Source organism: Odocoileus virginianus, chromosome 10 (genome assembly GCF_023699985.2).
Source record: "Odocoileus virginianus isolate 20LAN1187 ecotype Illinois chromosome 10, Ovbor_1.2, whole genome shotgun sequence".
Taxonomy (NCBI): domain Eukaryota; kingdom Metazoa; phylum Chordata; class Mammalia; order Artiodactyla; family Cervidae; genus Odocoileus; species Odocoileus virginianus.
In genome coordinates, this window is record NC_069683.1 from 54,427,584 (window position 1) to 54,440,400 (window position 12,817).

Sequence of the window (12,817 nt, forward strand, 5' to 3'; positions counted from 1 at the left end):
GACCTGAAGGTCAGTGGCTCTGGATTCTGCACTAAGGATGCTGTGAAAATGCTGCAATCAATATGCCAACAACTTTGGAAAACTCAGCAGTGGCCGCAGGACTGGAAAAGGTCAATTTTCATTCCAATCCTAAAGAAAAACAATGCCAAAGAATGTTCAAATTACCTCACAATTGCACTCATCTCACCTAACAAATGTTCAATATTCTCCAAGCAAGGCTTCAACAGTACATGAACCAAGAACTTCTAGATGTTCAGGCTGGATTTAGAAAAGGCACAGGAACCAGAGATCAAATTGCCAACATCCCTTGGATCACAGAAAAGCAAGAGAATTCCAGAAAAACATCTACTTCTGTTTCATTGACTATGCTAAAGTCTTTGACTATGTGGATCACAACAAACTGTCAAAAATTCTTAAAGAGGATTGGAGTACCAGACCTCTTTACCTGCCTCCTGAGAATTTTGTATGCAGGTCAATAAACAACAGTTAGAACCGGACATGGAACAACGGACTGGTTCCAAATTGGGAAAGGAGTATGCCAAGGCTGTATATTGTCACCCTGTTTATTTAACTTATACGCAGAGTACATTATGCAAAATGCTGGAATGGATGAAGCACAAGCTGGAATCAAGACTTCCGGCAGAAATACAATAACCTCAAATATGTAGATGACACGGCTCTTATGGCAGAAAGCAAAGAGGAACTAAAAAACTTCATGATGAAGGTAAAAGAGGAGAGTGAAAAAGTTTGCTTAAAATTCAACATTCAAAAAATGAAGACCATGTTATCTGGTCCCACCAATTCATGGCAAATAGAAGGGAAAACAAAGGAAATAGTGAGAGACTTTATTTTGGGGGGCTCCAAAGTCACTGCAAATGGTGACTGCAGCCATGAAATTAAGACACTTTCTCCTTGGAAGGAAAGCTATGACAAACCTGCTGCTCAGTCACTTCAGTTGTGTCCGACTCTGTGCGACCCCATAGATGGCAGCCCACCAGGCTCCCCATCCCAGGGATTCTCCAGGCAAGAACACTGGAGTGGGTTGCCATTTCCTTCTCCAATGCATGAAAGTGAAAAGTGAAAGTGAAGTAGCTCAGTCGTGTCCGACTCTCAGTGACCCCATGGACTGCAGCCCACCAGGCTCCTCCGTCCATGGGATTGTCCAGGCATGACAAACCTAGACAGCATATTAAAAAGCAGAGACATTACCTTGCCGACAAAGGTCTGCCTAGTCAAAGCTGTGGCTTTTCCACTAGTCTTGTATGGATTGTGAGTTGGAGCATAAAGAAAACTGAGTATCAAAGAATTGATGCTTTTGAACTGTTGTGTTGAAGAAGACTCTTGAGAGTCCCTTGGACTACAAGGAGATCAAACCTGTCAATCCTAAAGGAAGTCAGTCCTGATTATTCCTTGGAAGTACTGATGCTGAAGCTGAAGCTCCAATATTTTGGCCACCTGATGTGAAGACTTGACTCATTGGAAAAGACCCTGATGCCAGGAAAGACTGAAGGCAGGAGGAGAACGGGATGACAGAGGATGAGATGTTTGGATGGCATCATTGCTCTATGGACATGAGTTTGAGCAAGCTCTGGGAGTTGGTAATGGACAGGGAAGCCTGGCATACTGCATTCCATGGGGTCGCTAAGAGTCGGACACAACTGAGCAACTGAACTGAAGTGAATAACTTTATGATACATACAATTTGACGTGTTATTCTCAATGAACCTATATTGGCTCTTGCTGGGACATTTTTTCCTAAATGTTCACAAATGCTGAACATGTTAGCTGCTATTATTATGATTATGGAATTTTTAAAAGTTTATTGTCTTCTATTTTGAAAATTGAATCTATATATAACTGTAGTGATTAGGAGTCCTATTGGTCTGCTTATTAGTTCTATTTGGGCCTTAAAAATGGATAAGAGCTGTCAATGTTTTATATTTTTATTTCATGTGAAACATAAGCATATAAACTGAATTTATAATATAAAGTTTAAATTATGCATAAACAAGAGTGGTTTAAACACAGGAAGAGCTGCTACTTGGGGAGCTGAAATGTCTTTCACAGGAGGCCTTTACATATCTTTACCTGAAGACCTGTAACAATAGAGTTTAAATACCCATTCTTGACCTAATTTTTATAAAACTGGGAATATCATTTTAATTCCTTAACCCACAAAGGATATATTTTTAAAGACAATAGGCAACATTATTCTAAAGATTGAAAGCATTAGAAAAAATTCCAGTTGAAGAACAGATCTACCTGATGTGTATCACCTTTGATAAATTCTTTTATTCTTTTTATTTTTGACAATGCAGCAGAACACAAAGCAGAAACAAGACCTAGCACACAAGAAAGCATCCATGTAATTTTTTGTGAATAGTTTTAACTACAAACCTATGAAATGGGAAGATAATCAACTAAAGCTTTCTTAAAATGAATACAAAATTTGGTAGAATGGTTGATTACAATTTAAATACACAAATTCCTACATTCAATTTAAAATTCAATTGCCAGTTTTGAGACATGAAAGAAAAAATACTGCCTTCATAGCTGGAACAACAAATATCAATTAAAACAAGCCATAAAATTCATTGAGTTAAAGCCAACAATAATTGTCTAGAATATAATGAGGGTGACTGTTTTTAAATTTTGTGCTGTGCAAAGTGACTTTAGTCATGTCTGACTCTTTGCAACCCTATGAACTGTAGCTAGACAGGCTCCTCTGTCCATAGGATTCTCCAGGCAAAATACTGGAGTGGGTTGCCATGCCCTCCTCCAGGGGATCTTCCCAACCCAGGGACTGAACCCGTATCTCTTATGTTTCCTGCACTGGCAGGCGGGTTCTTTACCACTAGCACCACTGTTACTGGGATCCAAAAACAAAATCTGAATAAAAGGAGAGGCACCATATTCTGGATGGTAACATGTATTTTGGAGTAAAGTAAACTCTCTCCAAATTGAAGTTACAGGACTATTGCAATAAAAATCCTAATTAGGAATTTTCCAAGAATTTTAAAGTTATTCTAGAAAAAGAAACGATCAGAATAGCAAAAAGCTTAAAAAAAAAAAAAACCAGGAGAGAAATAACTGGGGTCCTTCTTCTGTCAGATATTTGACTGAGTTCAGCTTGATAAGGGTATAGATAGAAAGTAAGTTTGCTCTTCCTCATTGCTGACCCTTGGAGCCTATCTTTGTGGACAATTTCCTTCTCATTTCTCAGATGAAAACATGGGAAGCTTTTTAAAGTTTGCAGTTATTTGAATAAGAACACTCTCTTTTCAGTGATTATAATATCCAATGTAGTGTTAAATTAAAATGTTAAATTCCATTGAAAATGATATCTTTTCTCTCAGCTAGGGCCAGAAAGCTATAATACTAGCAGCAAAGAAGGCCATGGACTTCCTGACTGTTAAGGATCCCTTTCCCCTATTCTGATTTACCGTAGGCTCTGGGTCTTCCAGGGGTGAGGAGAGAGATGGAGGTGAGAGAAAGCTCAGGAAAGGTCTTGCTGGCTGCCACAGCCATCTGGGGGTGCGGATTCTCTGCCTTTAATGCAGATTCCTCCTTTCAGGGGGGCTCGCAGATGGTAAGTACTTCACGTGCACAGTGGGTTTCCTCTGTGAGCCACTCCTAATTCTTCCATCAGCTCCCGGGCATCTGGCTGCCTCTGCCCCTGCCACCACTGACACCACCTCTCCAAGGGCACGTCTTGAGCAGGAGTCTGGATACCTTCCAGCAACCCGCATCCGACTGATGAACTTCACTGTCAAGTAGTGGGTAGTGTGGTCAAGCTGAGGAGGCCCCCTGTCTTCTGTCTCATCAGCCATCTTTGCGGCTCAGCTTCTCTTTTTCAAAAAAGCAAGAGAGTTCCAGAAAAACATCTATTTCTGCTTTATTGACTATGCCAAAGCCTTTGACTGTGTGGATCACAATAAACTGTGGAAAATTCTGAAAGAGATGGGAATACCAGACCACCTGACCTGTCTCTTGAGAAACCTGTATGCGGGTCAGGAAGCAACAGTTAGAACTGGACATGGCACAACAGACTGGTTCCAAATAGGAAAAGGAGTACGTCAAGGCTGTATGTTGTCACCCTGCTTATTTAACTTATATGCAGAGTACATCATGAGAAACGCTGGGCTGGAAGAAGCACAAGCTGGAATCAAGATTGCCAGGAGAAATATCAATAACCTCAGATATGCAGATGACACCACCCTTATGGCAGAGAGTGAAGAGGAACTGAAAAGCCTCTTGATGAAAGTGAAAGAGGAGAGTGAAAAAGTTGGCTTAAAGCTTAACATTCAGAAAACTAAGATCATGGCATCTGGTCCCATCACCTCATGGAAAATAGATGGGGAGACAGTAGAAACAGTGTCAGACTTTATTTTTTGGGACACCAAAATCACTGCGGATGGTGACTGCAGCCATGAAATTAAAAGACGCTTACTCCTTGGAAGGAAAGTTATGACCAACCTAGATAGCATTTTAAAAAGCAGAGGCATTACTTTGCCAACAAAGGTCCGCCTGGTCAAGGCTATGGTTTTTCCAGTTGTCATGTATGGATGTGAGAGTTGGACTGTGAAGAAAGCTCAGCGCCGAAGAATTGATGCTTTTGAACTGTGGTGTTGGAGAAGACTCTTGAGAGTCCCTTGGACTGCAAGGAGATCCAACCAGTTCATCCTAAACGAGATGAGTCCTGGGTGTTCATTGGAAGGACTGATGCTGAAGCTGAAACTCCAGTACTTTGGCCACCTGCTGCGAAGAGTTGACTCATTGGAAAAGACCCTGATGCTGGGAGGGATTGGGGGCAGGAGGAGAAGGGGACGACATAGGATGAGATGGCTGGATGGCATCACCGACTTGATAGGCATGAGTTTGAGTAAACTCTGGGAGCTGGTGATGGACAGGGAGGCCTGGCGTGCTGCGATTCATGGGGTCACAAAGAGTCAGACATGACTGAGCGACTGAACTGAACTTAACTGAACTTCTCATAACCTGTGTCCTGAACTTCAGGAGACACTGGCAGACTCTCTGAGTGGTATTCAGGGAATTCTCACTTAGTTAAACGTGAGAAAGCATTTTCTGTCCCTCCCCCTGCAGAGAGGTGGTGGGATGAGAAGCACAAAGTGTCTTGACAATTCTCTTAAGAGAATCCTTCCTCTGGGCTTTAAATTTTCAGTACTTTTTATGCCCTTGAACCAGGTAAGACTAAAGTCTTAGAGTCAATTTAAACTGGTTGTGACAGACAGACTTGAAGGTGGGCCCAGGATTCCTGCTTCCTGGTGGCCATGTTTTCTGTAGTCCTTTCCTGAATAGGAAAAAAATCATCAAAGGCCATTCATTCACAATGCATAAAGGAATAAATGTAAATGACCACTAAATGTAAAAAAAAAAATAATATAAAATCAAAATGAGGTATTAATTTCCAGAAACAAATTATACTTTAAAAAATAAAATGTCAACAAAAATGACAATTTACTAATTAAGTGCAGTGAGACACATATTATTATAACCTATGATGGAAATGTAAAATATTACCAGTGTAAGCACTTACATAATATCTACTAAGAAAATTAATACAATTCACACCTTTTGGTCAAATAGCTATGCTTTTGGGAATCTATCTTAAAGAAATCTTAAAAATGAACATTATTTGAAAGTATTTCCTAATAACATTGTTTAATCTAGCTAAAAATTAGGAAACAATTCAATAATAATTAATAATAGGCTAGATAAAAATAGACAAATGATTTAATAATACATATATATGATGAAATTTTAAACATTGACATTTTTAACACTGAAAATACTCATATGCAATATTTAAAATGGAATATGCTCATCCACTCATTAAAATTCTTTATTAAATGTAAATGTCTAACAATTTTTAGGCATTGTGCTAAATCCTGAGCATGCACTGATCCCAATTTTGTTATATATTTCTATAGAAAGAAATATTATCATAATTTCCATTGCTCTGAGTTGTAGAATTATATTTTTTTATTAATTGCCTAATATTTCTCTTTTTTTTCCCCAAAAAATTTCTCCATGTGTATGTGAAACAATAAGTGAAAAGCTTTAAAAATCTCATACTTTGTGGTGCTTTCACTGGAGTTCTGCCTCAGGCCCTCAGTGAGGCAGATTTGGTTACACAAATCATCTCCTGGTTTATCACTGGTTAATGGGGCATGGGAATGGTGGGTAGGTAGTTACAAACAGAGAAGCTTACATTTTTGGATGCAGTAGAAGATTGCAAGGGCTGCATAAGGAGAGCTTTTTTAAAGAGGACAGTGGCTGCCTGCTGAGATTCTGCAAAGCTGTATGTGTATTGAGCTCCCTGAGAGCCTGGCTGCCTAGCAACCACCACATAAAGTCATCTTTCTCTCTCTTACAAAAAATTCCGGGCTATGCATGACTTAAATGAAGATGTTCTAGTTCACTGGAGCTTGGAGAGCAATTACTTGTAGCTGTCTTTGGCATTTGTGCCGGGCACATCAGAAAATAAAATGAAGATGCTGTGCACGCCCTGTGTCTTCATCTCCTACATGTGGAAAGGGGTGCAATGAAAGGGCCAGCTGTTCTCTCTCGAGGCCTTATTTCTTCTCTTCTGTAGACTGAAACTCTCTTAGAAAATGCAGAGTAGCAGTTTTGGACCTGGTGGCCTGGCAAACCTTGCACTCTGAAGGCAAAGAGTGGGGAGAGGGTAGGGGCAAAGTGGAGTGCCCTTGGGTTTACTAAGAGACCCTCTCATTCACTTCAGGGCCATTTTTCTGCCTTCCTCAAGAGCAACTCCCTAGAGACATTTTCTAAACTGTATGTTAAGTAAGGCCTTCTTTTTCCTGCAGCCCCTCCATCCCTCTTTGTCCACATCCTGTAGAAATTTAACATGGCCCTAGAACCTTCCCCAAAGTTTGCCCTGCTGTTCACACACCCATGAATATTATGGTTTAAAGCTCTTCCCTGGAAGTTTCCAGATGATCCTGATCAACTCCTTATTCACAGTGGCCAATGCACTTCTTCCCATGTCCCTCAGGCGTCCAAGTCCCCTTCATCTGCTGACTCGACTCTTCCTTCTGGTTTGTCTTCAGAATAGCAGCTTGGTCATGAAGCCATCTTTTCGACTCCTACCAAAGTAGCTCCTGCAATAGTAGGGTGTTCAAAACAGCAACAGTGATGGCAAGGAGGGATGGATGAGGGACAGGAATGACCCCTGTGGCCAAAGGGCCCTCCTCTTTCCCTTGTGAAGGTAACACATCTTAATGTCTTCATCCACCTGCCCTACCTCTCTATGTAAAATTAAAATCCATTCTTGATTAGTGACAATCTTTTATTTGTAAAAGCACTAATCTGTAATGGATATGTAAAAAGGAATATGATATCCTTCTCTCCAAATTGCTTATGGGCTAATGGGAAAGACATACTAGTAAACAAACTATACAGAGAACAGAGAGAGAAAATGTGGAAGAGGGCAGAGTTTAATGCAAGCTGTGGCCTGGGGAGAAGTGTCTCTAGATCTCAGACGGGGATGCTGATATCATGGCACAGAGGGGCTCTGGTGGAACAGTTGAATGAAATGTTCTCCCTACAGCTGGGGGCTGAGGAACAGGCCTCATGGAGGGCAGAGAAGCTGAAGACCAGGAGAAAGAGTCTTCAGGGATGAGATGTGGATTGTACTAAACATAATGGTAGGACTTGTAATAGGTGAAGCCTGCAAACTTATAGGAAGGTGAGGATCCTGAAGAGTGGAGGAAACTCTAGGGATCAAAGAAGCAGAAGCTTTTCTTAACTAGAAGAACCCAAAGGACCATCCTGCAGAGAAGGAAGGAGGGCAAAGGATCACACTGAAAAGCCCACTAGCATGAGGGCCTTAGAAACAATAGACCCTGACGGGGCTTCCACAAGGGCGACCTATGTGAGGAACCAACATTTACTAAGCAACCTCTGTGTGCCAGCCACTGTGCTGTTGCCAAGGATTGTGAGAGTGAGCCTGCCAATTTCAGGGATGCTGGTAACAGACACGAGGCTCCTGGATTAGAGGTGACATAGCCAGTGGATGAGCATCTGCATATTTGCATCAGTTCCCTGCTCAAGTTCCACAGGGATGATGCAGAGGGGACCAAACAGACACCTGTGCTTGCAGTAGGTTTCATTCTAGGGGAGGAACATGGGGCTAAGGGAATCATATTTTTTCTTTTTTCTTTTCAATAATATAAGTGCTTTAAAGATACAGCATGTGAATTACAAAGTCTTTGTAAAATGCAGGCTCAGAAAAAAGCCCCCCTTTCCTAGTGACTCTCATGCCCACACTGCACAGGGGTCATGTGGAGCTTCAGCGTTTCTTCTAAAGAGTTTTTCTCAATCTCCTAAAGGATTTTTTTGAGGTATAATTGATGTAAACATCATGTTAGTTTCAGCTGTACAACACAACTATTTGATATTGTATATATTGCAAAGTAGTCATCAAAATAAATCTAGTTGACATCCATTACCATACATAGTTACAAAAATATATTTTTAAATGGATAGCATCTTTTATAATGAACAGTAAGCATGCTTGCTGTTTTCTCTGGAGGGAGAATTTTTCCAAGGTTGTTTGCTGTACATATACCCTTTAAAAGATAGTTCAGACAAAGATAGGCAATGCTTCTGCATGCAAGATATGCAGACATGCCCCAGACCCTGGAGAAGTGTCCCCATAATAGCTGTGTGTTTAATGCCCCTACCTATACTAGCATTTAAAATGGTATAAAAGAGGTTACTGAGCATCCTTTTAAAATGTAAGTCGATGATATTTTTTCTTTTTAAAAATCAATTTATTTTTTATTGAAGGATAATTGCTTTACAGAATTTTGCTGTTTTCTGCCAAACCTCAACATGAATCAGCCATAGGTCTACGTACATCCCGTCCCTTTTGTAACTCCCATCTCCCTCCCCATCCCACCAAAGGAAATTTATAGGTGCATTAAATGCACTTTCAGCTGATATTTTTGACTTACATGAGTTTATTGGGACATAGCCCCTTCATAAGTCAAGGAAGACATGTAGTTGGTGCTATATTTGAGAGAATGGAAACTCAGTGATTAGACAGAGAAAGCCCTTGCATCATCGTTTATGGAATAAAGAGCAGAGAAATCACTCTTGGAATGCAAAGAGGTGTGAGGTGAACCAGGGCACAGCATCCCAGACAACATGATGCCTGGTGGCCAATTTAAAACAAGTATAAAAACACTACTATGTATAAGATAGATAGCCAGCAAGGACCTGCTGTATAGTGATGAGAACTCTACTCAATATTCTGTGACAATCCGTATGTGATAAGAATTGAAAAAAGGATGAATATATGTATACATTTTACTGATTCACTTTGCTATACACCCAAAAACTAATACAACATTGTAAATCAACTGTACTCCAATTATTTTTAAAAAAGTAAAAGAAAGGAACTTTATAAAATTTCTAGAATGTTTGTACTTTTCCCCATGTTTCTTAATTTTGCACATTTTTTTTTTTTAACCTAGGGGATGAGCAGCAACAGTTAGATAAAAGGAAGGAGAGAAATGTGAAAAGGGAGCTGGGATCTTCCAGCAACCTCCATGAGGCAAGCTGTGGTAATCAGCCCTCCAGCAGGGCATCGGTTTGCCTATTTCTCCAGTGCCTTCATGTTGGATACACCTCCCTGGGCTCTGTACTGCTGGGCAACTTCTGTTTCATTTCAGATCCTGCCTCTCTCCAGTATCGGGAAAGAAGATAATTGTACCCAGAATCTAGCCTCAGGCTACAGCTGCATGTGGATACTGTCTGGACAGGCAGTTTCCTGGATCTTACACAACAATGCATTTAAGAAAGAATTAATCTAGGCAGCAAAGACAGTGCTAATTTTATGTTACTTTAACATGAATCATTACTCTTTCTCACACTCAAGGATTTCTAGAAAGATTCATTCGATTTGTAAGAGTGGATTTTAGCCTTTTCAGAACAGCCGATGTTTCTGTGGATTTCCAAAGCATTGTACTCCAGTATTCAATTCCTGGCGTTTTGTGCCAGTCAGTTCTTAATTATCACAAATAAATTATTCTGCTTTGCTGAGATTCCAGTTCTTTTCACCATCTCTTTTTTAAAATGACATAGGACATTTTATTATCCATCAGCTTCTAGGACAGAATCAATTTCATTAGGGAAAGTGACAAGGTATGAAGCTGTAGACTTGAATGCTAGTGGCTGGCTCTTAGCAAAGAAAAATTGGAAAGCTAGAAAACAAGCTGAAAAACAATGGATATCACCTATGGTTTCTCACTTCTCTATTAAAAATTAATAGAACTTATCACAGTCAGAGAAATAATTGATCAATGATGAAAACAATACTATGCAATGCCATTTTAATCAACATTGTCTATTATATGCTTTTTAAACATATAATGCTAAAGGAAAAAAAGTACCACAGAAAGTTTTCTTAAGTTTTCCTTAGATGTCACCTGGAAATTCATCTGGAACTTCTTATTTGGTATGGGATCAAGCAAGAATGCAATACTGAAACTCACCACATTAAAATTTATGATGCCCTTCAGAGACTCAGCATTGACTCATTGTTTTTCTGCAGAATCTTGCTTCAGATTTCTTGAGTATTTTCCAGAATTAATCAGCGTTGGCTTTGGACTAGAAGATATCTTTGGTAATGAGGGGTTTGGTAATTCTATTAGAAGATACAGTTCCTAGGTTTAGACAAACTGGTGCTCCATATTGAAGAATGCATCATTCAGGTTTATGAGGCAGGATTACATTCATTGTAATAAATAAGCATGGCCATGAATCAGAATGGAGCTCAGGCAAAGAAGTATAAATGGCTTGGCCAAAGGCCATAAGTGCTATTAAAAAATTATATTGAAAGTGGAGGTCTTTGGAAGGTGGGTGTATATACAGCACATACTTCATATGTATAGGATATTGTGTCCTGTGAACCTGTATTTTTCCATGTTACTGGTGTGGGTTTAGCACAATAAACAGGAACTTAAGTTTTAGAGTCAGACAGACAGAGAGAGAGACAGAGAAGCAGAGAGAGGGAGAAGAAAAAGAGAGAAACTCAATGGTTTATTCACTTGCCAGTCAGTAGTTTGCATCTTTGTCTCTTAAGATTAAGAAAGAGAAAATAAGAGCATCTGTTTTCTAGATCTTGTGCAAAATTAAGTAAAATAATATATGTAAGGTGGTTAGTATGGTGTTCGGCACACAGTATCTGGTACTGCTGCTGCTGCTGCTAAGTCACTTCAGTCACATCTGACTCTGTGCGACCCCACAGACGGCAGCCCACCAGGCTCCCCCTTCCATGGGATTCTCCAGGCAGGAACACTGGAGTGGGTTGCCATTTCCTTCTCCAATGCGTGAAAGTGAAAAGTGAAAGTGAAGTTGCTCAGTCGTGTCCGACTCTTAGCGACCCCATGGACTGCAGCCTACCAGGCTCCTCCGTCCATGGAATTTTCCAGGCAAGAGTACTGGAGTGGGGTGCCACTGCCTTCTCCGATATCTGGTACTAGCATCATTAAATTGTAGCTCTTACAGTTATTACCACTGAAAATTCTTTAAAAAATTAATTTACCACTGAAATCATACCTAGCAGTCTACTACTATCAGAACAGTAGTGCCAACTACTAAACACACTCAGCTGTAGTTTAAGATTAGGGAGCACATAGCGCGTAATGAAAAGACTGGTCTAGCTCATGAATCTACCTGGGAAATGCAGTATGCTGTAGTTCAGAATAGTTGACCTAGTAAAGTAAAAAACTGTTTTCTGATACACATGAAATTAGACAGAGATAATAAAAGCAAAGGCAGCTTAACATTCATAAATATATATTTTTTTAATTTAATAGATAGTTTTTGAAGGTCTAACACCTACATGAAAGATATGCATGCTTCGTCCCAGCCCTATGCTCCAGCTATTGTTAAAGGGAGGACAGAACTGATATTTGCTTATTTAAGATCAATGACAGCTTATCTATGTACTTCAAGCTATTTTACATCTTTTCATAAGCATAGTAAATAGAGTTCTTGGCAAACAGAAATAGTCTTCAAAATTTCAAATGTATCTGGCCGAACTACTTATGAAAAATTTCTCTTGCTTACATTATGGTGGACTGATTAGTCAGACTAAAATATAATACTTGTATTACCTAAAGAGCATAATAAAGATGAAAATAATTTATTCATAAGATCTTAATCTATAAATAATCTCCAGTCACAGAAATACTTATTAGCTTAAGATTTCTAATTCTATTGAGTTTCAATTTGAACAAATGTTCAATCACCTAAACAAAAGCAGTAAAACTGAAAAAATGATTCAAAATGACTAGGAAAGAAATAGAAACTTTCTTTCCCTAGATGTTTCTAAGAAGACTCCACTTAATGATGAAATCACTCCTTTCTTCAGAAACTGGTAGCTAAGATGACAAGAACACCTTTAGATGGACAGATGTTCTTCAGAGCTACCAGAGGACAGAGTGATCTGGAAGTTCCCCTGGGTGGAAAGGAATTTCAGGGGAATTGCATGGGTTTACTGGAAGAGTAGGAAAAACAGGAGATTCTCCTCATTATCTGTCCCTGTGAATGATTTAGATGCCAACAGGAGGAAAATAAACCTGGCTAGCTGCTCCAATTTCAAGTGGGAGAGATGGATGCAAATTTCCGAGAGCATTTTAGTATCCTTTCCTCTGAGCTCTACTGTTTTTTTCTTATTGTTCTTTTTAACATTTTATTTTATATTGGAGTATAGTTGATTAACAGTGTTGTGTTAGTTTTAGATGTATGGCAAAGTGATTCAACT